The 25783-nt window shown below is 35.1% G+C and overlaps 1 long non-coding RNA gene across 2 annotated transcripts in view; it reads left to right on the forward strand.

Moving 5' to 3' along the window:
- Nucleotides 1–636: 636 nt before the first annotated feature.
- The window catches only part of LOC140632352 (uncharacterized), a 30165-nt gene continuing 5018 nt past the window's right edge, over nucleotides 637–25783 (forward strand). For both annotated transcript variants that reach the window (XR_012029876.1, XR_012029875.1), the window contains exons 1-3: nucleotides 637–881; nucleotides 11549–11655; nucleotides 24276–24386. This is a non-coding gene — a long non-coding RNA (uncharacterized lncRNA). The remainder of the gene's footprint in view (nucleotides 882–11548; nucleotides 11656–24275; nucleotides 24387–25783) is intronic.

The raw sequence follows: 25783 nt of genomic DNA on the forward strand, positions 1-25783 counted from the left end.
TCTCCCCAGTCACAGGCATCTGCTTGTGTTCCCCTCTTGTCTTCCTGAGGAGCTGAAAAGGGAGCCAATGGTGACATGGCATATCTGCACACGAGGCCCGTTTCCCTTTTAGTAAGGAGTAGAACTCAGCTGGGAATTGTAGTAGTTTAGGATAGGAACTATGTGCAAATTACTTCTTAAGTAGAGCATTCAATTCAGAAAAGGTGCATGCAGCATGTGCTTCAGATGTTTTTAGAAGAAATAAATGCCACCACCACAGTATCACAGTATCCACCGTTATATTCTGATGTGAACTCAGGTCTGTCTCAGGCATTCCTTGGAGAACTGTGTCATCCTCTGAGGAATGTGTGGCCCATCCTAAGCTATATTCCTGCTACTGGTAATATAGGTTTGTTTTATTTGTCTCCTCAGCCACTAACATTAACTTCCAGATGCTGCTCAGTTAAGAGGAAAACAAATGAGCAAAAGGAAAAGCACTCATTGTTATGTTTCAGTACTTCAATACCTGGGGAAAACTATCAGTCAATATTTGTATCAGCTGTAGAGAGCACGTTGTATTTGTTAGAATAAAGCAACGATAAAGCATCAAAATTCCAAATTCCACTCCACATTAACTGATCATAGATGCAAGTGAGCACTTCTAAGTGATCACTCAGGAAACCAACATCCTTCCATATTGTGAGTCTACTATACTTGAAGTCCTCTCATTAATCACTAGATAAGGAGAAAAAAAATGGAGGAATTCTCAGTGCACGTATTTTTATGAAGCAAGTATGGAAGGGAGCATGTTTGCTTCTGCTCACACTCCACATGCCATGAGCTACAACCCAGCCATATGGACACACTGAACTAATGGAACAGCTGGGAAATAAAGTACAGCTGTAAGTACAGGAAATAGAAGAAACAGATTTGGAGAACAGCTAAGTACTCTCTACCACATACATTACATCTTTACTTAATCTTAAAATCTGGAAATGAAATGGTAAATTTTATGTTACATATATTTTACCAGCACCACAACAGGAAATATTGGGGGAATAGGGTCTTCAGAAACAGTAAATTTCTGGTTCATTAAATTTTACTAAAAAATATCCTTTGGGTGGTCCTGCTTTTATTGTTGAAAGTGAGATTAAATTAACTTATTTTCCTGTCTTATTTTGCATAACACGGTTTGTAATTTTTGGCATCCAGATTGAGGGTCCAGAGGATGATTTTAAAAATCATTTAAAATAATACTAATTATAAGTGGTTTTATGATGTTTTTTTTCCTCAACATCCATTATTTTATTTTTACAACAAATATTTATTGATTGCCCATTATATTTAGAAACTAATGAGACAATGGGTACATAGAAGTAAACGAACAGAGAAGTCTCTAACCTGACCTTATGGAGTTTATATTCCTATAGAGGTAGAAGAATATTACACAAGGAAAAAAAGCCAGTTTATTAACAACTATATGATATTTTTTACAAAGCACATAGCCTGTCATGAGAATGTAGAGCTAGAAAAACAGCTGTAGTCTGTGTAACCAGCAGAAGTTAGCTGCAAGAAGAGGGAAAGTGGTGGAAGGGCATTTCAGGCACTGCTCCTACAAAGGCTCTAGTTGGGAAGGGGTGTAGCAACAACAGAACAACAGTGTGAAGGAGAGGGAAAGGGATAGGGGGTAATAATGGGTAATTAGGTAGGCAAGATTAAGCATTGACTTAACTCTAAAGGACTTTGGATTTGCCTCTGAGTGTAGAGTAGAGCCATTAAAATTCTGGAACATGGTATCAGTTACAATTCAGAAAGAAGACACCAGTAGTTCTTTTTGTTTTGTTTTTGTTTTTAAAGTTTTTATTTAAAATTTAATTAACATGCAGTGTATTATTAGTTTCATATCCTTTAATTCAAACTTAATAAAGACCAAACTGACCCAACCAACCTGGCTCTGCATTATACTCACAGATCCTCCACCCACTAATAAACTCACTAAAAAATTCAGCTCCCATTTCCCCAAAATCCACATCTAATTGATGGATAAACATCATTGACTTTACCTCTTAAATACCTCCAAGTCTCTTCACTGATCTCCAAGACTTCAGCATTATCAATCTCTGTTCGTCTTTCCCTGGGTTGTTCTAACAACCTCTAATTTGTTCTGCCCTTCAGTGGTTTGTTCTTACTCTCAGGATAAATTCCAAACTAAAAAAAAAAAAAAAAAAAAAAAAAAATTAAATAAATAAATAAATTCCAAACTATATGAAATAGCAGAGATGAGACACTTTTCCAGCTGGTCAAATCTCTCCTTTCTTTTCTCCAGCTACAGGCTTAGCCAGTTTGTGTTTATTTCATAATAAGAATTTCAGTATTAATCACAGAATAACGTTATTTTCCCTAAGAAGCCTGCTTGGCTTGTTTTTCTGTGGCACATCTAGCCATTTCTTCCTCTTGGAATCCACAGCTCTGTGTGTATTCCTCTTCTGTAAATTAATTTAAAAATGTGGAGAGTTGTATTGATTGCTGGTCTATTTGATGCTATTAAAATTTTTAAAGAATTTTGCTATGCAGCTTGCTCTATGCTCTATTACAAATCTGAAAGCAATTCCAAAATAAGGAATATTCCCAATTGATTCTAGAATTCATATTTCAACGTTAACAACTCACTCTTCCATTATTTAGAAATCTTGTCTTTGAACTTCATAGAAAGAGTCTACCAGATAAAGTCATTAGCCTCATGTTAAGGATAATTGATAAGAATTAACTGATAACTTCTTATATAATTACTAAAAGTAAAAATAAACTTTTACAAATGTGATTTGGCAATATATTTAGATAGCCTTTAAAAAATTCATGCAACTTATCTAGTAATTTTATTTCTGGGAATCTATCTTAAGGACCTCATCAGAGTGCATAGAGATATTTATGTAAAAGGATATTTACCACAATGTTATTGGGTATACAAGTCTGATTGCAGTGAATTGGGGGTAAATAAAGATGATGAATTTCTAAAATGGATTATATAGTCACTTAAATTAGTGGTATTAGGAGAATAAGGAATATATATAAGCAACCAGAAATGTGAGATTTATAAAAATACAAAAAGTAAGATCCCATTCCTTTTTAAAAAATGTATATAGTACATAGTATTGAAAACATATGCATGAAAATAGACTGGAGAAAAATGTACCAGAATACATATAATAATTCATCGTGATGAGATAACCATGAATTTTCTTTAACCATTGATTGATTTTATAATTTGAAAAAACAGCCAATAAGTACATGTTATCACTAGTTGTATTTTGTACCTGCCCACTTTCCCATGATTTCTTCTCAGAAATTTGTAACTGTTGACACCCTACTGAAAGGTCAGCATGCTACATAACCCTGAGCCACAGATTGCCCTAGATTTAGCCCTATATATTGGGGGGTTAGTTACTGTCTGAATAGAAAACAGAAACTTGACAAGCAAGATATTCCACTTGGAATTTTTAAAAAAGATGAATTTATCTATTTGAGAGACAGAGAGAGAGAGCACATGCACAAGCAGGGGGAGGGGCAGAAAGAGAGAGAAAAGCACTCTCCATTGAGCTCAGAGCTCAACCCAGGGCTTGATTCCAAGACCTCAAGATATGACCTGAGCTGAAATTAAGAGCCAGAGGCTTATCCAACTGAGCCACCCAGGTGCCCCTTCATTTGACATTTTAAGAATACAATATTGAAGGTTTTAGCATTTGGAACCAAAGTACAAGTGTTATAATAAAGAAAGGGCCAATGGAAACCAAAGAAAGTAAAAGAAAACTGCTGTGATGATGTATTAAGAGCACAAAGAGGGAGAAGTAATGATTTGACATTAAGAGAGAGATTGACTAGGCAAGACTAGCAAGGCTGGACTGCCCACCATTCAGCTCCTGAGCTGACTCTGTTTCTTAAAGTTTTCCTGTTTCTGTGATCCCTGGCTATATAGTGATCTCTGTACTTCAATGCCCATGAATATGAGACATACTATGTCTCATTATAATAAATTCCCTTTCCCTCCTTCCTTGAGGTTACTTTGTTACTGTTCCTTGCACCCAGAATAACTCTAAATAAAATAAGCCTTTTCCAGTTCATGTAGGCAGGATACAGAACTACGATTCATTAAAAGATCTAATGATTCCCCATTTTACTGACTTCACCTACTGTTATTTAATTTCACTTGTCACATAGAACTTTAGCCTTGCCTTATAGCATTTAGGATATTTGACCTTGCAATACAACTGTTTCTATACCATAACCTCCAATAGAGGGCAAGGTCCATGCCTTTGCTTTTTAAAATTTTATTAATTTTATTTATTTCATCCACAAAGATGTGTTGTGTTAATTGTAGCCGTTCTGACTGGTGTGATGTGGTATCTCCTTGTGGTTTTGTATTTCCCTGATGCCAAGTGATGTTGAGCATTTTGTTCTGTGTCTATTAGCCTTTTGTATGTCCTCTTTGGAGAAATGTCTGTTTATGTCTTCTGCCAATTCCTTTTTTTTTTTTTTTTTAAGATTTTATTTATTTACAAGAGATACGGAGAGATAGGCAGAGACACAGGCAGAAGGAAAAACAGGCTCTATGCAGGAGGACCGATGTGGGATTCAATCCCGGGACTCCAGGATCATGCCCTGAGCTGAAAGCAGACGCTTAACTGCTGAGCCTCCCAGGCATCCCTTCCGCCCATTCTTTGATTGGATTATTTGTTCTTTGGGTCTTGAGTTTGATAAGCTCCGTATACATTTTGGATACTAGTGCTTTATCTGATAAGACATTTGCAACTATCTTCTCCCATTCTGTAGGTTGCCTTTTGATTTTGTTGACTGTTTCCTTTGCTGTGTAAAAGCTTTTTATCTTGATGAGGTTCCAACAGTTCATTTTTGGCTTTGGAGATGTGTCTAGCAAGAAGTTGCTGTAGCTGAGGTTGCTGCCTGTGTTCTCTCCAGGATTTTGATGGATTCCTGTCTCACATTTAGGTCTTTCATCCATTTTCTGGATGAAAGTTTGGGAGTTTATTTTTGTGTATAGCGTAAGAAAATGATCTAGTTTCATTCTGCACATGGCTGTCCAATTTTCCAAACACCATTTGTAGAAGAGGCTGTCTTCTTTCCATTAGATATTCTTTTCTGCTTTGTCGAAGATTAGCTGACTGCAGAGTTGAGGGTCCATTTCTGGGTTCTCTCTTCTGTTCCGTTAATCTATGTGCCTATTTTTGTGTCAGTACCACACTGTCTTGATGACTACAGCTTTGTAATATATCTTTAAGTCCAGAATTGTGATGATTATGATGCCACCTACTTTGGTTTTCTTTTTCAACATTCCTTTGACTATTAAAGGTCTTTCTGGTTCCATACAAATTTTAGGATTATTTGTTCCAGCTCTGTGAAAAAAATGTTGATGGTATTTTGATAGGGACTGCATTGAATGTACATATTTCTCTAAGAGGCATAGACATTTTAACAATATTTATTCTATTAACCCATGAGCATGGAATGTTTTTCCATTCCTTTGTGTCTTCCTCAATTTATTGACTGTTCTATAGTTTTCAGAGTACAGATTCTTTGTCTCTTTGGTTAGGTTTATTCCTAGGTAGCTTATGGGTTCTGATACAATTGTAAATGAGATCGATTCCTTAAGAGAAGTTAAGAAATGCAACCAATTTCTGTGCATTGATTTTATATCCTGCCACTTTGCTGAATTCCTATATAAGTTACAGCAATTTTGGGGTGGAGTCTTTTTGGGTTTTCCACATACAGTATCATGTCATTTGTGAAGAGTGACAGTTTGACTTTTTCTTTACTGATTTGAATGCCTTTTATTTCTTTTTGTTGTCTTATTGCTGAGGCTAGGGACTTCTGGTACTTTGTTGAACAACAGTGGTGAGAGTAGACATCTCTGTCATGTTCCTGACCTTAGGGTCAAAGCTCTTAGTTTTCCCCATTGAGAATGATATTTGCTATGGATGCTTTGTATATGGCTTTTATGATATTGATGTATGTTCCCTCTATCCTTACCCTGTGAAGAGTTTTAATCAAGAAAAGTTGCTGTACTTTATCAAATGCTTTTTCTTCATCTATTGAGAAGATCATATGGTTCTTGTCTTTTCTTTTCTTAATGCACTGTGTCACAATGATTGATTTGAGGATGTTGAACCATCCTTGCAGCCCAGGAATAAATCCCACTGGGTCATCGTGAATAATTCTTTCAACGTACTGTTAAGATCCTACTGGCTAGTATCTTGGTGAGAATTTTGGCATCCATGTTTATCAGGGATATTGGCTTGTAATTCTCCTTTTTGGTGGGTCTTTGTCTGGTTTGGGGATCAAGATAATGCCAGCCTCACAGAAAGAGTTTGGAAAATTTCCTTCCATTTCTATTTTTTGAAACAGCTTCAGAAGAATAGGTATTAATTCTTCTTTAAATGTTGGGTAGAATTCTCCTGGGAAGCTATCCAGCCCTGGACTCTTGTTTGTTGTGAGATTTTTTATTACTGCTTCAATTTCCTTGCTGGATATGGGTCTGTTCAGGTTTTCTATTTCTTCCTGTTTCAGTTTTGGTAGTTTATACATTTCTAGGAATGCATCCATTTCTTCCAGATTGCCTAATTTATTGGCATATAGTTGCTCTTAATATGTTCCTATAATTATATTTCTTCAGTGTTCACTTTGATGTCTCCTCTTTCATTCATGATTTTATTTGGGCCTTTTTTTTTTCTTTTCTTTTTGATAAATCTGGCCTGTGGTTTATTGATCTTATTAATTTTTTTCAAAGAACCAGCTCCTAGTTTCAATGTTTCATTGATCTGTTCTACCATTCTTTTGGCTTTTATTTCATTGATTTCTGCTCTAATTTTTACTAATTCTCTTCTGCTGAGTTTAGGCTTTATTTGCTGTTCTCTACCCAGGTCCTTTAGCTGTAAGGTTAGGTTGTGACTTTGAGTTCTTTCTTGTTTCTTGAGAAAGGCTTGTATTGCTATATACTTCCTTCTTAGGTCTGCTTTTGCTGTATCAGCTGTGAAAACAGGTGGTGTTTTCATTTTAATTTGTTTCCATGAATTTTAAAAAATTTTCTCTAACTTCCTGGTTTATTCATTCATTTTTTTTTAATAGGATGCTCCTTAAGCTCCATGCATTTGAGTTCCTTCCAAACTTCCTCTTATGATTGAGTTCAAGTTTCAAAGGATTATGGTGGGAATAATCTCCATCTTTTGGTATGGGCTGAGACCTGATTTGTGACTCAGTATGTGATCTCTTCTGGAGAATGTTCATGTGCACTTGAGAAGAATGTGTATTCTCTTGCTTTAGGATGGAGTGCTCTGAATATATCTATGAAGGTCATCTGGTCCAGTGTGTCATTAAAAGCCTTTGTTTTCTTATTGATCTTCTGCTTAGATGATCTGCCTATTACTGTGAGTGGGGTGTTAAAGTCCTCAACTATTATTGTAGTATCATCAGTGTTTCTTTAATTTTGTTATTAATTAGTTTATATAATTGGTTCCTCCCATGTTAAAGGCATAAATATTCACAATTGTTAGATCTTCTTGTTGGATAGACCCTTGAATTATGATATAGTGTCCTTCCTCATCTCTTATTACAGTCTTTGGTTTAAAATCTAATTTGTCTTGTATAAAGATTGCTACTTTCTATGGATGTCTGTTACCATGATAAATCATTTCCCAGCCCTCACTTGCAATCTGGAGGTGTTGTTGGGTCTAAAATGAATCTCTTGTAGACAGCATATTGACAGATCTTGATTTTTTTTTCTTTTTACCCAATCTGATATCCTGTTTCTTTTGATTAGAGCATTTAGCCCACTTACATTCAGAGTAACTATTGAAAGATAAGAATTTAGTGCCATTGTATTACCTATAAAGTCACTGATTCTGTATATTGTCTATTCCTTTCTGGTCTATGTTACTTTTGAGGATCTTTCCTCACTTAAAGGATTCCTTTAATATTTCTTGCAGGGGTGGTTTAGAATCACAAATTCTTTTAGTTTCTGTTTGTCCTGGAAGCTCTTTATCTCTCCTTCTATTCTGAATGACAGCCTCGCTAGGTAAAGAATTGACTGCATATTTTTCTCATTTAGCACCCTGAATATATAATATCATGCTAGACCTTTCTGGCCTGCCAGGTCTCTGTGGATAGATCTGCTGCCAGTCTTATGTTTCTACCCTTGTAGGTTATGCTGTCTCATGTTGGTTTTAGAATTTTCTCTTTGTCTCTGAAATTTGCAAGCTCCACTATTATATGTTAAGGTGTTGACCTATTTTTATTGATTTTGAGGGGAGGGTTCTCTGTGCCTCCTGGACTTGAATACATGTTTCCTTCTTTAGATTAAGGAAGTTCTCAGCTACAATTTGCTCCATTTTACCTTCTGCAGCACCTTCTTTCCTCTTCTTCTGGGGCCCCAGTTATTTTAATATTGTTTCACTTTATGGTATCAGTTATCTTGTGAATTCTCCCCTTGTGATTCAGTAGTTGTTTATTTCTTTCTCAGTTTCTTTATTCTCCCTCATTTTTCTTCTACTTCATTAATTCTCTCTTCTACCTCATTTATCCTAGCAGTTAGAACCTCCGTTTTTTTTTTTATTGCATCTCATTAACAGAATTTTTTATTTCAACCTGATTAGATTTTTGTTATTTTCTTTCTCCAGGAAGGGATTCTCTAGTGTCTTCTATGCTTTTTTCAAGCCCAGCTTATATTTTTATTATCATTATTTCAAAATAATGATCCAGTCATTACCAGTCATTACCAGTCTGCCCCATTTCACGACCTGAGCATCTTTCAGAGAAGGATGTCCTTCATCAGCACAGATTTCTAAAAGTTCCAATTTTGCACTCTACTGCTATATCACTCTCTGGTATCTGGCTTATAGAGGCTCTCTACCCCCACGGTTTATCTTCTAATACATCACCTCAGATTCACTTCTTTGCACTTTCTACCTTCCAAAAAGTGATCCATTTTCAATTTGTAGGGTTGTAGCAATTCTTTTCTTAGAGCTCTGGTTGTGTTCACAGGTGTTCAGAATGATTCATTAGCTATCTAGGTGAATTCCAGGGGCCAGATGAAACTAGGATCTTCTACTCCTCTGCCAACTTACTCCCTCCTAATCATTACTCTTTTAGTTGGGAAAGCTAGATAGTATTCATATGTTTCAAAGCCATTTCTATCATATTTTATCTAAAATAAATTACTGGGAAGAAATTCTGGTCTCAATTGGGTCTTTGTGACTTTTGAATAAAGTATTTTGCCATTCTCATTTTCCTCTTCATTACTGCTGAAGAATTTGCATTTTGCTGTTCATGAGAACTAGAAACATGCTGTATGAAATGTCACTAACTACTATTTGGGTGCTACATGCAAAATTTACAGGACCAAGCATACAGTTCTGGTACCAAAGTAGTTTCACATTAATGTTTTATAAAATGTAGATAGTTTAGGATTGTGGTTTTTTTGTTTGTTTGTTTGGTTGGTTAGTTGGCTTCAGCTTTATGAAAAGGGTTATTTAAAAGCTTCTTCAGGCACCTGGATGAGTCAGTTGGTTAAGCACCTGACTTTGGCTCAGGTCATGATCCCAGGGTCCTGGGATTGAGCCCCACTTTGGGATCCTTGCTCAGTGGAGAGCCTGCTCTCCCTCTCTCTCTATTCCTGCTGCTCCCCCTGCTTGTGTTCTCTCTCTGTGTCAAATAAATAAATAAAATCTTTAAAAAATAAATAAAAAATAACAGCTTCTCATTTGGGCCTTACCCAAATTTAGGAAACACAGTTGATAAATTTGGGAAGTGATTCATACCACTAGGTTGCTGATTAAATACTGTAGTACATTTGTATTCTTACCTATTATAAAGCAATTAAAAAGAATGGAGCTGTATGATGGCATGAAAGATGTTCAAGATATGTATATCTATATCTACAGATCTATAGAACTCTTATTTCCAGAGAGAGAAAACTAATTGTATGTACCTAGTGAACATTGTGAATTGCCTCTTTTCCATCTGTATGTTCTTCTTACCAGAATCCAAATTGTCTTCAGGAATTTACATTCTTCTGTGTGTCTCCATGGTTGGTGGCCCTACTTAAGATTCTCTAAAACCTTCTTCCTTGACAGTAATTGGTTTAAGAATGTGATCCAATATAGCCCTATGTCCTATGAGAAGGAGTTGCTGGGGATCTTGTAGTAAATTTCTTCTTCCCTTTTTGGGATTGTTTCTGAAAGCACTTCTGTCTTTCTTAAAATGTTGCTATATGTGGATATAAGACCCAAAACTGCTGAAGTCATTGCACTTGAAGCTCAATGCACAGAGGAGGCATAGTTCAATAAGAAATTCAAGGAAACATGGTCAGAAGTACTGGGTTAGGTGAACCTTGAAGCCTACATTTATCTATACTTTCAGTAAGGTAAGCCAATAAGTGTCCTTAGTTACAAGCTAATTTCTTTTGTCTAGCCTGTTGTACTTAAAACCATCTTGAGGTTTTGCATGTTTATGTGTATGGATGAGATTCTCAATTCATTGAAAAAATGGGAAGAATACATATCAATTAAGAAAGGTAAATAATGGAGGGGTGCCTGAGTGGTGCAGTCAGTTTAGTGGTGACTCTTGGTTTCAGCTCAGGTTGATATCTTAGGGTCATGATCTCAGGATCATGGGATCAAGCCCCATGTTGGGCTCCACACTCAGTGGGGAGTCTGCTTAAAGATTATCTCTCCCTTTGCTCCTCCCCCTTACATTCTCCCTCTCTCTAAAATAAATACATATTTTTTTTAAAAGAAAGGAAAATAATAGAAAAAGTGGGTTTGGGAGAAGGGAAAGAGGTCCTCTACTTTTTATCTATACACTTTATGGACATAAATGAATATTTAATAATATTGAATTTAAAACATCAAATAAAATAGATATATTAAGAATAATTTATCTTCATTAGTATGCTGTCACTGTTCCCTTAGAAAATCACACTACCATCTTCTGATTTCTAATAAAATTAATGATGAAGTGATCAGAGTTCATTAATGCATACTTGAATACTTTAAGTTTTAAATGTTGGGAGCATGGTATATTTGAAAGGAGACAAGAGCCAAAGTCAGGAGATTTGAATTTCTCTCCTCTTCTGGCCACTAATTTAGGTACCTGGCTTCACATAAGCATAGAACTAAATGAGCCTGGTTTCCACCATCTACAGAGTGAGAAGAATGAACTCAAACATCTATTCAAAAGATTTTCCACTCTTCCCTGATTTTTTTGGCCCTAGCTTATATTGACAAATGAAATACTTTTAGCTAAAGGCAAGGAAAGAGACCAGATGAATTGATAGGTTTATTTCCAGTGATACCAGAATTGCTATATCTTGTGGCAGATAAGGGGTGATGAGAAAAAGCACATAGAAACACCATTTATTTCATTAACTTATTTATTCTCAGGTTAATGCTCTGCAGTAGTCATTAAAATAAAGACTGCAAAGAAGTTGGGATGCTTTATCTATAAATTAATTTATTGCCTTATAGTTTTATAATTTCATCTCTATAATGATATTTTCTTTCATCAGGTCAAAATGTATTCACTTTACTCAATACTAGAAAAACAATCTGATTAAAAAATGAGCAGAGGACTTAAATGACATTTTTCCAAAGAAAACTCACAGATGGACAACAGGTATATAAAAAGATACTCAACATCACTCATCATCAGGGAAATACAAATTAAAACCACAATGAGATATCACCTCACACCCGGTGGAATGGCTAAAATCAAAGACTAAGTGTTGGTGAGGATGTGAAGAAAAGGGAACCCTCGTGCATTGTAGGTAGGAATGTAAGCTGGTGAAGACACTGTGGAAAACAGTATATAGGTTCCTCAAAACATTAAAAATAGAAATATCATATGATCCAATAATTCCTCTATTGGGTATTTACCCAGAGAAGACAAAACACTAACTCCAAAAAAATATATGCACCTGTATGATTATTTTAACATTGTTTACAATAACCAGAACACGGATGCAACTTAAGTGTCCATCAATAGATGGATGAAGAAAATGTGATATATTTGTGTACGTATGTATGTATGTCTCTATATATATGTGTGTGTGTGTGTGTATGTGTATGTGTATATAGATCTATGTACACATACATACAATGGAATATCACAAGGATGAGATCATGCCATTTAAGGCAACATGGATAGAGCTGGAGGGTATTATGCTAAGTGAAAGAAGTCAGACGAGAAAGACAAATATCCTATGATTCCATTCATAAATTAAATCTTAAAAAAGTGAATAAACAAAAAGCAGAATCAGGACTATAAATAGAACAAACTAATGGTTGTCAGAAGAAAGGGGTTTGGAGGTTTGGCAACATGAGTGAAGAGGAGGGGGAGATATAGGCCTACAGTTATGAAATAAGTCATGGAAATAAAAGCAGAGCATAAGGAAAATAGTCGATGGTATTGTAAAAGCAATGTAATGGGACAGATGGTAGCTACACTTGTGGTCAGCACAGCATAATGTATAAGCTTGTTAAATCACTAAGTTGTACACCTGTCATTAATGTAACATTGTGGGTCAAATATACTCAAATTAAAAAAAATTAACACAATAAAGGCTATCTCTTCTGACTATAAAAAATATACTCACTTTATTCTTAAGCATTAACCCCCTCCATTTTCCCTTTTATATGTCTTTTTTTTTCCTATTTTATTACATGTCCTTGAATAAAAGAGTGGGTCTTGAGAATGACAAAATGAATCCTTTGGCAATCATCATAGTTGTTCAGTTACATTTTTATCATGCTCTTACTCAGAACAAGTTTAGTAAAGGGAAATTTATGTTAGCAAAAATTAACATATTCCAACTATATTTTCTACTCCCCTGTCATTTTTTCCTAAACAAATAAATGCATTTATATTTGATTAATTATCCAAATAATGTCTGACTATAATGTAATTCGTTGTTGGCTATTTATTCTTTTATGAAAGAATAATTGGTGCTAATGATTTCTTACAAGATGATATTTTATAATCTTCAAATATGGTTTAGTATACTTTTTCTTAGGAATTGAAAATTCTTGAGAAGTAGTTCCAGGGAAATAAAGTCTCCAATGTATAGATGATGAAGTGAAAATCTTAAGATGCTAATTATTTTTCCTAATTAGTTAACTAATTATATGGCAAGTCAGCCCAGATTTATAGTAAAATGAGATTCACTGCATATTCTGCTTCTTTTTTCCCCATCTTTTTGGCCTCATGTTTTCTAAAGCACCATTCAATTTATTTTCTGGCAAAAAAAATTAGGAAATTAGAATATGTACAGATATTTGAGAATATGAGTAAAATGTATTTCAGGTGAGAAAATACAACTATTTCAGTTTACAATACACCTGTATTCACAATTAACACTTGTTTCTCATTGTAGTGGTGCTGTCAGACCCGTAGGATGATAGGAACACAATATACTATCTGGACTCCAACAAAGTTCTCAAATAATGCACAACTGTCACATGCACTGGTGAGAGCGATGTCATTGACACTAGGAAATGATCTGAAGTTCTTTCATGTGCCATTACAACCTGGTTAACAGAGAACACATGTAGGGCAGGGGAGGGCTGCACCCAATAGGAAGAGCAAATCACCCATGTCCTCAAATATCCCATATGGTGCCCACCTGCCACTGATCCCAAAAGATTAGTGTAAAGATTCTGTCAAGAATTTGCCTTATTATCAAGTTGCCTGGCATGTGGTGAAGGAGGACTGCACTATTCTCAACTTATTTTGAGACACTTATCTGAATGCAGATAACAAAGAACCACCAATGTCACCGAATCAAGAATTGCTAAAAGGGGCAGCCCTGGTGGCCCAGCGGTTTAGGGCTGCCTTCAGCCCAGGGTGTGATCCTGGAGACCCTGGATGGAGTCCCACCTCAGGCTCCCTGCATGGAGCCTGCTTCCCCCTCTGCCTATCTCTCTCTCTCTCTCTCTCTCTCTCAATCTGTGTGTGTGTGTGTGTCTCATGAATAAATACATAAAATCTTAAAAAAAAAAAAAAAGAATTGCTAAAGGATTTCATCCTCAGGAAGCTGTGATTTGAGTCTACCTAAGGTCTTTCTGATGCAAATTAACTAGATTGATAACTCCTGGCTGTCATTGCTACTAGAAGCAAATAAGAACGCAGTCAGGACTCACAAAGTAGTTATAAGATTTAAGGACCCTTCTGTGTGCTACTTTATTTTCTAAGCTGGTGAAAACAGCTACCTGACTTTTGTGACAGGTAACTAAGTTTTCTGCTAGACTTTCTGTTCAATGGAAACTTCATTTAACCAGATGCCTATTCTCAGCATTGTTTAAGGCATTCTCTCTATGCTTATACAGATTCTTGATCTTTTTGCTTTCTTGGTTTTGATGAGTGTCAGTGGGGGGTAGACATTTAAACTATGTATTCTGTGTAGAGGAAATTCTTAAATAGTAATGCTATGTGCAGTGCTAATTCTTTTGAAAGGTTAAAAAAAACCCTCAATGTGCCTTATATAACATGATCTATTTATATTCTGTCACTAAGGAGAGTCAGCTGCATTTATGTTTGGGGTGAATAGAAAAATTTATTTGTACCTTCTCAACCAACTGATCACTACCAGTTTACCCAACTCACTGACAACACTGTTAGGTCACAAGAAGTTATGAGAAGCATTAAAACATTTGGAACTGAGTTATGTAGCATACAAATATTTAACATAAAAATTCCAGGAACAGAGAAATGTAAGCACCAGAGTTTCTGTATCTTCTTCCAGTATCAGTTAAAATATTAAGTTCTGTCAGAGGATATTATGCATGACAACAGTTTCTAAGAGACTCTTGCATTCTCAGTCCCAAATTGGATGCTTTCAAAATTGCTTCAGTATTTCCAGCACCTGGTAGTGTGACTACTGACACCCACGTGAGTTCTTTTAACCAATAGGAAGCTCTTTGACTATAAAGCAAAGTATTGAATTGTGACCGCAATAGAAAATTCAGGAAGGGGGAGATAACTATTTTCGATTGTGTAGCTTCTGAAGCCAAAATCTGACTATGATTTCCTAAGACTATTAATCATACCTCCTTCATTTATGTGTGGAAACCAGCATGATGCGTCAAATGTCACTATATTTACATCCCTCTCTTCTCTAGGCCTCTCAGTGCTTGGATCTGCTCTTACTATGTGTTTGATGTTTATCATATACTTTCTTCTGCTTTAAGATTCCTTATAATAGAGAACTTGTTGAATGGTGCATTATATAGAGCACATTACATGCTATGTTTCCATAAATCATTACAGCAACCTTATGCAATAGAGACTATTGTTATACCCATTCACAGAGGTGGAAACTGAAGTTTGAAAAGTTAAGTAACTTGCTGAAAGTGATGCATCATGTAAGTTATAGAAGATTTGAGTCCTGACTACCTGCCTTCAGTTTCCACATTCTTACTCTCCTTCCTTCTTCCCTCAATTTTCTCCCTCTCCTCCCCAGCATGACTGCAAAACCAAGGTGCTAGGAGTCAGAAACAAGAACAAAGTGAAGCTACTATCTACATAATGGAAGTCATTGACAAGATTAAAAATAAATTATTTCAGAATTGGACTTTATTTCCATGCTTTCTATCTTTTTTTCTCTTTCCTAAATCTTATAGATAGGAAGACGCCACTAATGTATACATGGACCACACAGTTCTCCTCCACCTGGCTGCAAAGACCCTGGAAAACCTAGCATGCTGAAAGGCACTGCAAGGCTTCCCATATTAGTCAAACATTCATTACACAAAGGGGCACTCTTTGAAGATTTGCTATTAAATGCTTTAAGTCCCTTTTTGTGTCATTTCATATCTCACTAATGGGTTTCAGTTTAATTCGGTTTTATTTATTCTTTGCTTATTTTATTACAGTAAAAAGGTGCCATTTAAAACCTCACAAATTACATACCTCTTTCTATTTCTGTTGGGTAGGAGTTTTTTGGTAAACCTTACAAAGCAAAGTGTAATGAAAAAAGGCCTGTGATTCAAGAAACTAATACAAAGAAAAAAGTGCTTTGAGAATGTAAACATAAACAAATGAAGATTAAATCGGCAGAGTGTATTGTCATAACCACACATTTTTAAGACATCAAATTACATATAATTTTAAATTCTTCAAATTAGGGGCACCTGGGTGACTCAGTGGTTGAGTGTCTGCCTTTGTCTCAGTTTGTGATCCCAGGGTCCTGGGATCAAGTCCTGCATCAGGCTCCCCAGAGGGAGCTTATTTCTCCCTCTGCCTATGTCCCTGGCTCCCTCTCTCCGTCTCTCATGAATAAATAAAATCTTTTAAAAAATAAAAAAAAATAGATTCTTCAAATTTTTATTTAAGGACGGCAAATAGTTTTAAACGTACTATATTTTTCCAACAGAATGATGCTCAGGTTGGTGTTTTTCTTAATCTCATCTTTTGTATTATTTAGACAATATTTGTATTATTTGTAATATTTGTATTATTAAGACACAATAAATGTTTTTATAATACCTATTTCCATCTCTACCAGTTAAATTAAGAAATAAAATAAAATAGATAAGAACTGGGTATCGTAAAATTATTTAAATCAGAAAACTTACATTTAACCCAGAAATTTTATCAAACTAAAATGATAGGCTAAAATGAATATATTTACCTTTAAAATAATCTAAAATATAAGAAATTTTTAAAGTTGCAAATATAAAAAACTGGCTGTAAACTTTTTCATAATTTCAAAGCTCATGTAGTCTTAAGACTTTCTCTACAGTATAAACATTATTTGAACTGCAATGAGCCCAATAAGGAAATTGTACAAAAAGGGGTGTGAAGAGTCAGGATATAGAGTATTTGCATAAATTTGCATCACTTACACATCCAGAAAAATTTCACTCACCAGCCAAATTTAGTTGAACAGATGAGAGCATTTTGATTCAAGCTCCAATTTCTAACTGCAACATTTGCTTTGGAGAGCCATGTATCCTTTTCTTATAAGGGTTTTTGCTGCTTTTGCACACATATCACAATCTACTGCACAAATTTTGGGGAAGGTATTTGTTTAATGCCTATTTTCTTCTTTTGCAATAGTAAATACCGCAAGGGCAAAACCATTGCCAAGTCTCCCTCTGTATCTCCCGGTGCTCTTTAGTGCTGAACATATAGTAGATGTTCAATAAATATTTTTAAAAATGAACAAATGAGTACATTGGACATCTCATTAAACTTCTCAGAAGGAAAAAGCAGATCATATACTGGCCTAATTTCAATCCTTTTATTCCAATGCTATGCTGGTTTTTTGATGATTCTGGCTCATTCTGATGACTAGGAATAATAACATGATTTGAAGTAATCTGAACTGAGCAAGGGAATTAGAGGTAGAGAAATACAGAGCATAGCTTTGGCTCAGAATAGATTTTGAAACTGTTTAGACAAAGCTTAAGTTTGATAAGTTAATATTGGAGTTTTTATTGGTACTGTAAAAATGTTTTGAACTGTGCTAAAGTTTAGATTTCAGGTTTGAGGATGGTTATTTTTTAGTTAATTTGAATTAAGTTTCCTAGTAATAACTACACTCTAGCATGGTTCTTAGAGCAAACCCATATGTGTGTGTGTGTGTGTATATATATATTTGTATATATGTATACACATACAAATGTACCATTCTGGGGCTCCATGCCTATCTTCTCTGGAGTCTGATATTGTCATAATAATGTAGAAGGGCACTTGGGTCACTCAATCTATTAATGTCAAACTCTTTATTTCAGCTCAAGTCATGATCAGGGTTGTGAGATAGAGCCCCGCACTGGGCTCTGCCTTGGTCATGGAACCTACTTGAGATTCTGTCTCTCCCTCTCCCTCTATCTCCACTTGCCTTCTAATTAAAAAAATAAAAAGACTGGAGCACTTTGAGGGACGTGGGTGGCATAGTCAGCTAGTTGTTAAGTGTCTGACTCTTGGTTTCAGTTCAGGTGGTGATCTTAGGATTGTGAGATGAAGCTGCATGTGGGGCTCTGTACTCAGTGCAGAGTCTGCTTTAGTCTCTCTCTCACTCTCCCTCTCCCCTCCTTCTCCTGCTCTCTTCCTCTGATAAATAAATCCTTTAAAAATTAATAATGGGGGAGACAGAATTGGGGGGCCTCTGTACACATGGAGTTACTGCTGCATACATCCTTTATATACTACATGAAGACAGAGATGTTTAATTCAATGACCTAGGTTTCTTTTACACCTTAAAATTCTGAAAAAAAATCTGTATAGCCTATACTCAACAGTTTAAAAGGTACACATCTACATTAAAGTATGACAAATAATGTCTATATATCCAAGATTTAAATATATACCAACTTCCAGATATAAACAATATTGTAAATGCTGCACTGGTTTAAAAAAATAAAAGAAAAAAAAATAAAAAAAAATAAAAGATTTATTCTATCTAGTTATATAATTTACTTCTTCCCAAGCTGTTTTATTAACTAAGTTAATTTCTGATTTACAGAATCAATGAAATATCTCTGTATTAATTTCTAATGCCTAATTTCACTTAGTATTCCTGAGACAAAACTTAGAATTGCCTCACTGGGCAATCTCCATTCTTTACCACCATCTTCAGCCCTATCTAAATGAAGACTAATTTGCACGTCTCTTCCTTTAGAAGTGAGCAAAGAGAATAATGAACAATAATTAAGTAATGAGTTCAATTAATTAATACATAAGTTTTAGTTGTTCATTTCTTTTGTTTTACTGTTTTCTTCCAAAGTCCTCTTTTCAGAGCTCTGGAGACTGGCCAATTTCCTATTTTTTCTTTTACATCTCTTCTCATTCAAACATGCAAATGTGTTATTGTGTTGCTTACTTTTAAGCATTTTGCCATTTTTCAAACTGAGCCTGGACTCAGCCATAAATATATGCTTCAGCATATGTGAATCCCAGGAACCACCTTGGGTCACTACCACCCACTGTGACCTCACTCCTTCTGAACTCACAGTGTGTGAACAACTTGTGACACTCACTTGGCAATTAATCATGCCTGCCTTGTGACATTTCTGATGATGTATATTTAACATCACATAGTTATATAATTTGTCAGTGTATCCACACCCAGCCACCTCAATTGAACTGCAAGCTCCTTGAGGCAGATTCAATGCCTGTCCTACAGAATGCATTGTAAACAAGGAAAACATGTGCTGATTATTGGATTGACTATATGCATTTAGTTATGAAGGAAGTCAAGTAGCATGAACAATGAAAAGTTAAAAATGTCTTCCCCTAATCAGATCTCCCTGGTTATATTAGTGTTTAGGAAGCAATTGTGACAGTTCTCAATAAAGAATCCATAGATGTTTTTACCTTTGAAAAGTCAAGACCAAGAATGAGGTATGAAATACCATAGGATGAATATTATGCTTTATTTCTTTAGATGACTTGATACATATTGAGTCCAAATCTTTCTTTTTTTATTTTTAAAAAAGATTTTATTTATTTATTTATTCATGAGAGACACAGAGAAGCAGAGACATAGGCAGATGGAGAAGCAGGCTCCTTACAGGAAGCCTGATGCGGGACATCATCCCAAGACCCTGGGATCATGACCTGAGCCAAAGGCAGACGCTCAACCACAGAGCCACCCAGGTACACTGAGTCCAAATCTTTCTACACTAAGATGCTATCTCCTAGAAATGGTGCCTGGTTAAGTTAAGAGTGTGAATGCAATAATGGGACCAAAGTCAAATAAATTTGAGAAAAATTAGCATAAATAACATTAAACAGATTTTTACCCAGTCAGAATTCACAGAGCTTTTTAATATTCTCATACTTCTCAAGGTATAAGACAGAGAATACAGTATACCTCTTTACCCAAATTTGTGTAAGCACAGATTTCTTTTTAAAGCATCTTACAATATATGTGTGCCATAGTAGTCACTTTTAGAAACCCTGAGGTAGAAATTTCAGGCACATCTTATACGATTCATAGTGCCTAAAAATGGGTTATCAACTTCAGGGGACAATTTCTTATTTGGGGGGCAAAAGTCCAATACTAACTTGATTTTGGTTGTTCACTCTTTTAGTCCTTTAAGGTCTGCAGCAGATCCATCAGTCTCTCCTATGTGGCCATTTCCTCCCACTGTGTTATGAGGTTGATGCATTTTGATATTATGTTATTGCTTTTCTAAAATTAATCTCATTTAACCAAGTGGATTTTAAGAATCTATATCTTTTCTTTTTCTTCCACTGCACTATGATATCCTCTGCAGACTGTGTAAGCATGTCTGCTTGTATTGAATAGCAAGCAAGGTTAAAGAGAGCAGATACATACCAAAGTCCTACTCTACAGCCATTAGCTGTATGATCTAACTTGTTACTTCCCCTTCTAGATCTCAGCTTCATTCTCTGAGTAAAGATCAGAAAGTATAAAAATTAGAAGTCTTAGTAAACTATAAAATGCTTTGCACATGCAAGGCATTTTTGGTCATCTTACAATTAATTTCTTATATTTATTCATATTTCGGTTAATGAGAAATGGGATGCCTGGATGGCTTAGTGGTTGAGCATATCTTCCTTTGGCTCAAGGCATGATCCCAAGGTCCTGGGATTAAGTCCCGCATCCAGCTTCCTGTAGGGAACCTACTTCTCCCTCTGCCTGTGTCTCTGCCTCTCTCTCTGTCTCTCATGCATAAATAAAATCTTAAAAAGAAAAACCTGCTTAATGAGAAACTACTAATAGTTAAGTCTGGAGTGTCAAACAGGAGGTGGTAAAAAGCATAAGGGAAACTTCTACATTATACCTCTGTGAGCTTTTACAAATTTTATTATTTTATTCTAAATCTATTTTTCCAAATATATATTTATATATATATTTATATGTATATTTGGAAATATATATAATATAAACTCAAACCAAGCACCATCATAATATCTGTTATTTCAGGTGACACAAGGCTAAAACTATAACTTAAACAAATGTGGAACTTGCAAGTGCAGGACTAAATATTGATCAAAATGTTAATAGCCTATTCAATTCTTTACAACTCTAGACTAAAAAGAGTGAGCTAGTGCCATATTCAAAGGGAAATGCACAAATGATGCCAAAGCATAGTTCTCATCTTTGTACATCTTTGATGGGAGAAGGCAATGTCCTCTCCATTTCCTTTTATGGATTTGACAAAAACATTAATCATAGCTTTTGTTTGTACTATGAGAGCATCATTTTTTAAAGGAACCTCTTGTGTTTCTCACATTCAGATGCTAATCAATTATGTCCTCCTTTGCCTTTGGATAAAAATCAAACAAAACATCCATTAGCAAATTATCTTCATTAGACTCTGGGGAAATGTTGAATAACACTTTTAGAGACTCACAGTGCTCCCAGGGGAGACAGTCGTTAAAGCAGCACTGATGGTGGAATTAATATTAGCAAAAATTTACTCTTACTACTGAAGATTTTAAGGACAAATGGTATTTTCATTTCCTGAGACAGTTTTCTTTTCTCAGATTAGTAATAGACTTTTTCTACGTAAAAAGAAATACTTTTGTAGAACTGAAGAAATCAAGTCTGCCTTACAGCTTATGTCAAAAAATTGGTTTATATTTTGTCAATGTTAATAAGAAAATTACCAAATAGATTTTCTTCTAAAATTATAAACATCTATATGTATAATAAATTAATAAATAATGTAAATATCTGTAACTCTGGATGGACTTCTTTGCAGCACCAGAATCAGGTGTTTATCACAAAGTCTAGAATATGTATTTTTTTTAAGATTTACTGCATTTTTAGAGATTTTTTAAAAGATTTTTTTATTTATCTTAGAGAGAGAGAGAGAGAAAGTAAGCAAGCAAGCAAGCATGGTGGGGAAGTGTAAAGGGAGAGAGAATCTCAAGCAGACTCTGAGCTGAGCACAGAGCCCAATGCAGGGCTTCATCTCATGATCCTGAGATCATGACCTGAGCTGAAACCAAGATACTTAATCGATTGAGCCACCCAGACACCTGTATACTTACTCTATTTTAATAATAATTTACTTCTTCAAGTGCCTTTGGCTTTCAACTGCCCTCACATTTTTCATTTCTATGCATTTCAAAAGATGTTTGGTATTGAAGTGATGTAAGCTTTATTAGAATTAGAGAAGTGTTTTTCAATATAAATAAAGTGACACTCTTACAAGAATTTGTCCAGGCTGGGGCCTTCAGAAACACTAATTGTTCAAAGAGCTACAGATTTCTTATCCTTTAAGGAAAGTCATTCCAAAGCCCTTCTCATCTTAGTTCAGGCTTATAACTAAACAATCACAATCCTACTGTAATAAAGATCTTTAATTCCTGACTGTTCTCTTTCATATCCACCCTATCCCCTCTTTTCTCCACCTCACATCTATTCTATATCCAATGCTTAAGCTGCTTCATTTATGTCACCAGTATCCTCCCAAATTTTCCATGTTCTACCTCCCCCCAACTTACCATAGGATGAAGCTAACATTTAAAACATTTAAAGCTCCTCTAGATTGTGACTTTCCTGACTTCACTACCATTTTCTCCTATTCCTGGTCTACACCAGGGCTGCCAAACTCACGCTATACTTTTCTGATTTCATCCCTTTGCTCCATGTGCCTTTTATCCTGCCTCTTTAATCCCTACCACTCTACATATGTCCATATTTCTAGGAAGAGATGTTGGGCATTTTGAATATCACATTACTGAGAGCTGTATTTTGTTGTTTTCTTTACAGATTAATGCACTTCATTTGGCTGGAAGTAAGTTACTTGCAGAACATCTGACTCCTTTTAAAACTTGTTTTTATGGTTTTTTTGAACAGATCTGTTGTAGTCTTACAGCTAGTTTAGCGTTCCTACAAAATCTTGTGCCCTTTGCCGGATGGCCTGAGTGTTCAAAAAAGACTTCCTCTCTCATTTCTTGGAAAAATCCTCTGAGCTTTGAGTAAACTAAAAGAGTGTTTTAGTTTACAATTCCCCAGTTATTTTTTTCTCACTCTTGTAGAGTTTCATTCAAGGTACATCCATTTTAGTATTCAATCACAGACACACGGCAACCCCTTTGTGGATTTATGATGTTGTTTTCTCTGTTTAGTTCTCTCCTTTCTGGTGCTCTGACCACAAATATCAGCTGCCTCAGGCTTCTCAAACTCCAATCTCTGTCTACTCAACTGAATAATTTGCTTGGTTTCCTTATTCCTATACTCTAGTCCAGAAAGTACTCCCAGAAAGCCAAGGTAATTGTATGTAGGTTCACCTCACTTTTTTCTCTTTCTTCTAATGGCTCATAGTCCCATAGAGCATATTGACCAATGTCTGTAGCAGGTGATTCGCTTTTTCATTTCCCATTATGGAATATCACATCTGGTTCCAGTTATTCCATCATGACTAGAAATGCCATACCTAACTTTAAATAACATCTAGAGTCTCAATTATTTGTTTGGTTTGGGGAGGTGGTATAATTTTCTATTTTTATTTTATTCACTGATAAAAGTGAACTGTCAGAGACTATCATGTTTACCAAAAAACTCACTTTTTCCCTGATATACTTGCAGTAAAACGTGGCCATGTGATTGTCTTCTGTCCAATAGACTATGAATGAAAGTGATGATAGACACTTTGGAACTTGTCCCATTAAATACAACCCAGTAGTCCTTTACCCATTCCCTGTCTATGTTTATTGGATGAATGCAGAATGCTCCAAGGACTTGTAAAATGGGTTCACAAAATGGAAGGCTGACTATGAAGCATATCCACATTGGATGATTAATAATAAATTTACTATATAACTCCCTCATCTTTTGGGGTTGTCTGTTTCAGCAGTTTGTCTACTTTGACTGAATGAGTAACAATAACATTAGAACATATTATTATTTTGTGCCAATGCAATTAAATAAAATTAGAAAATATATTTAAATAGATATACTAGATAAGTGTCATTAATGACAAATATTATTATTATTATTATTATTATTCTTACTAATCCTACTATATATCTTACTATTTTAGTAAGATAATGATATTTTAAATTAACATCAACATGCTAGATATTTTATAAATACACAAAAATACACTCAGTTTTCTAATTGTACACAGTCAACAAATGTACATAAGTTTTAAGATCTTGAGTTATCCTGTAACATTTTAAATTGCTTTTGAATAGGAAATTTGTTCAGTAAGTGGGAACTATTCAAAATGGGGCTTTTAAGCATGGCATTTATAGGTTCATCAAAATCATCTTATCCTTTGCTGTGCCTAATATAAGATATATTCTGCCTTTAGGTACTTGGGTCTGAATGGGCTCTCAGACTTAATATTTGTACTCAATATGGTCAGAACAGTCATCTAGAAAACAAAGTTGAGAATTCTGTGCTCATAAAGAAACTACTGAAAGTAAGTAAGAATCAACTCTGATGGTCTATGAGCAGAGAGGAATAATTATTTCTTCTTATAACTCCAGGCTTTCTCCTTGAGGCGTATTTTCTATTATTAGCAATTAAGTAGACTTTAGAATGTCACTTGAATTCTCCATCTCAGCACTGCACTTGGATGATTAAGCAGCCAAAAGAGTTAGTAATGATCTAAAGTTGATTTTAATAACAGCTGTGTTTTAGGCAAATCAGGGTCAGGTGGGTGTTAAAGAGGGTGGAAGTTACCTTAACCTGCAGATTAAACAGGTTGTAAAATATGATCTCATACACAAGGTGCAGGCTGCCACTGCACATCATGCTATGCTCCTAAGTCCCATCTGATTCATTACAGTTTCCCCAACAAGTGAACATCTTGAACACACTGCAAAAATCCTGGCTGACAAAATCACCTCCTGTTTGTGCTATGGTAAAAATCATGCATTTACCAGCCAGATTATCAAACTAATTAGTTGTTAGTGATGCTTCCAATGTTGGCACTTTATTTATTAGTGATTCCCTGTATTTAGCTTAAGTAAGAATTTAAGAAACTGTCAGAAAAGTATTTGTTTATGTCTTAGAAAAATCTGTTCATGTTAACCAGCTTGGATAACAAGTTTTAATTTTTCATATCTTAGGGAAAAAATAAACATTTTTCTATTAACTAAAAGAATAGTTTTCCAACATTGGTGCCCCCTGGTAAATATTGGAAAACTGCCATGTCTCTCAAGAGTCACTGAAATGGAAACAGGGGAAGAGAAGGTCACAAACAGTCATTTGGGATAATTTAATAACACTTTATTTCACAGGATGCTTAGAAAGTACATATAATAATAATGATGCACTGGAGATCATGTGTCTTTATATTTAAACAGAACAGTGAAATATGTACATATTTATGTAATATGTAGAGCCTTTTACATGTATGTTATATATACATGTATATTTGTGCATATGCATTATAATAAAATATATAAGACTATTACTATGGATCTCACTTAGAGGGCTCAGCAAAATTATCTAGTCTAAAATGTTCTGCAATTGTCCTAAGTCCACCTGTCTGTCTGTCTGTCTCACTTTCTCTCAAATTCTGTAGAAACTGAGCACATCAATGGCCTAACAGCTTGAGGGTTATAGTCTTTCCTCCCAGGTGTTGTTAGTCTTATCTACCATAGAATTATATATATGTATATATATATATATATATATATTTCAGATTCAAGAGCTTTCAATTTGATAAGATTTTATTTTTCTTTACTAAAGTTTCAGCAACTTCCTACCATGTGCCATCATTTTTCTAAGTGCTGGAGAAAAAATGGCAAAGAAAAACAGTCAGTCCCTGCTGTCATGGAAGATGCAGGCCAGTAGAAAAATAGATGGGTT

Source organism: Canis lupus, chromosome 4, assembly GCF_048164855.1.
Source record: "Canis lupus baileyi chromosome 4, mCanLup2.hap1, whole genome shotgun sequence".
NCBI classification, from domain to species: domain Eukaryota; kingdom Metazoa; phylum Chordata; class Mammalia; order Carnivora; family Canidae; genus Canis; species Canis lupus.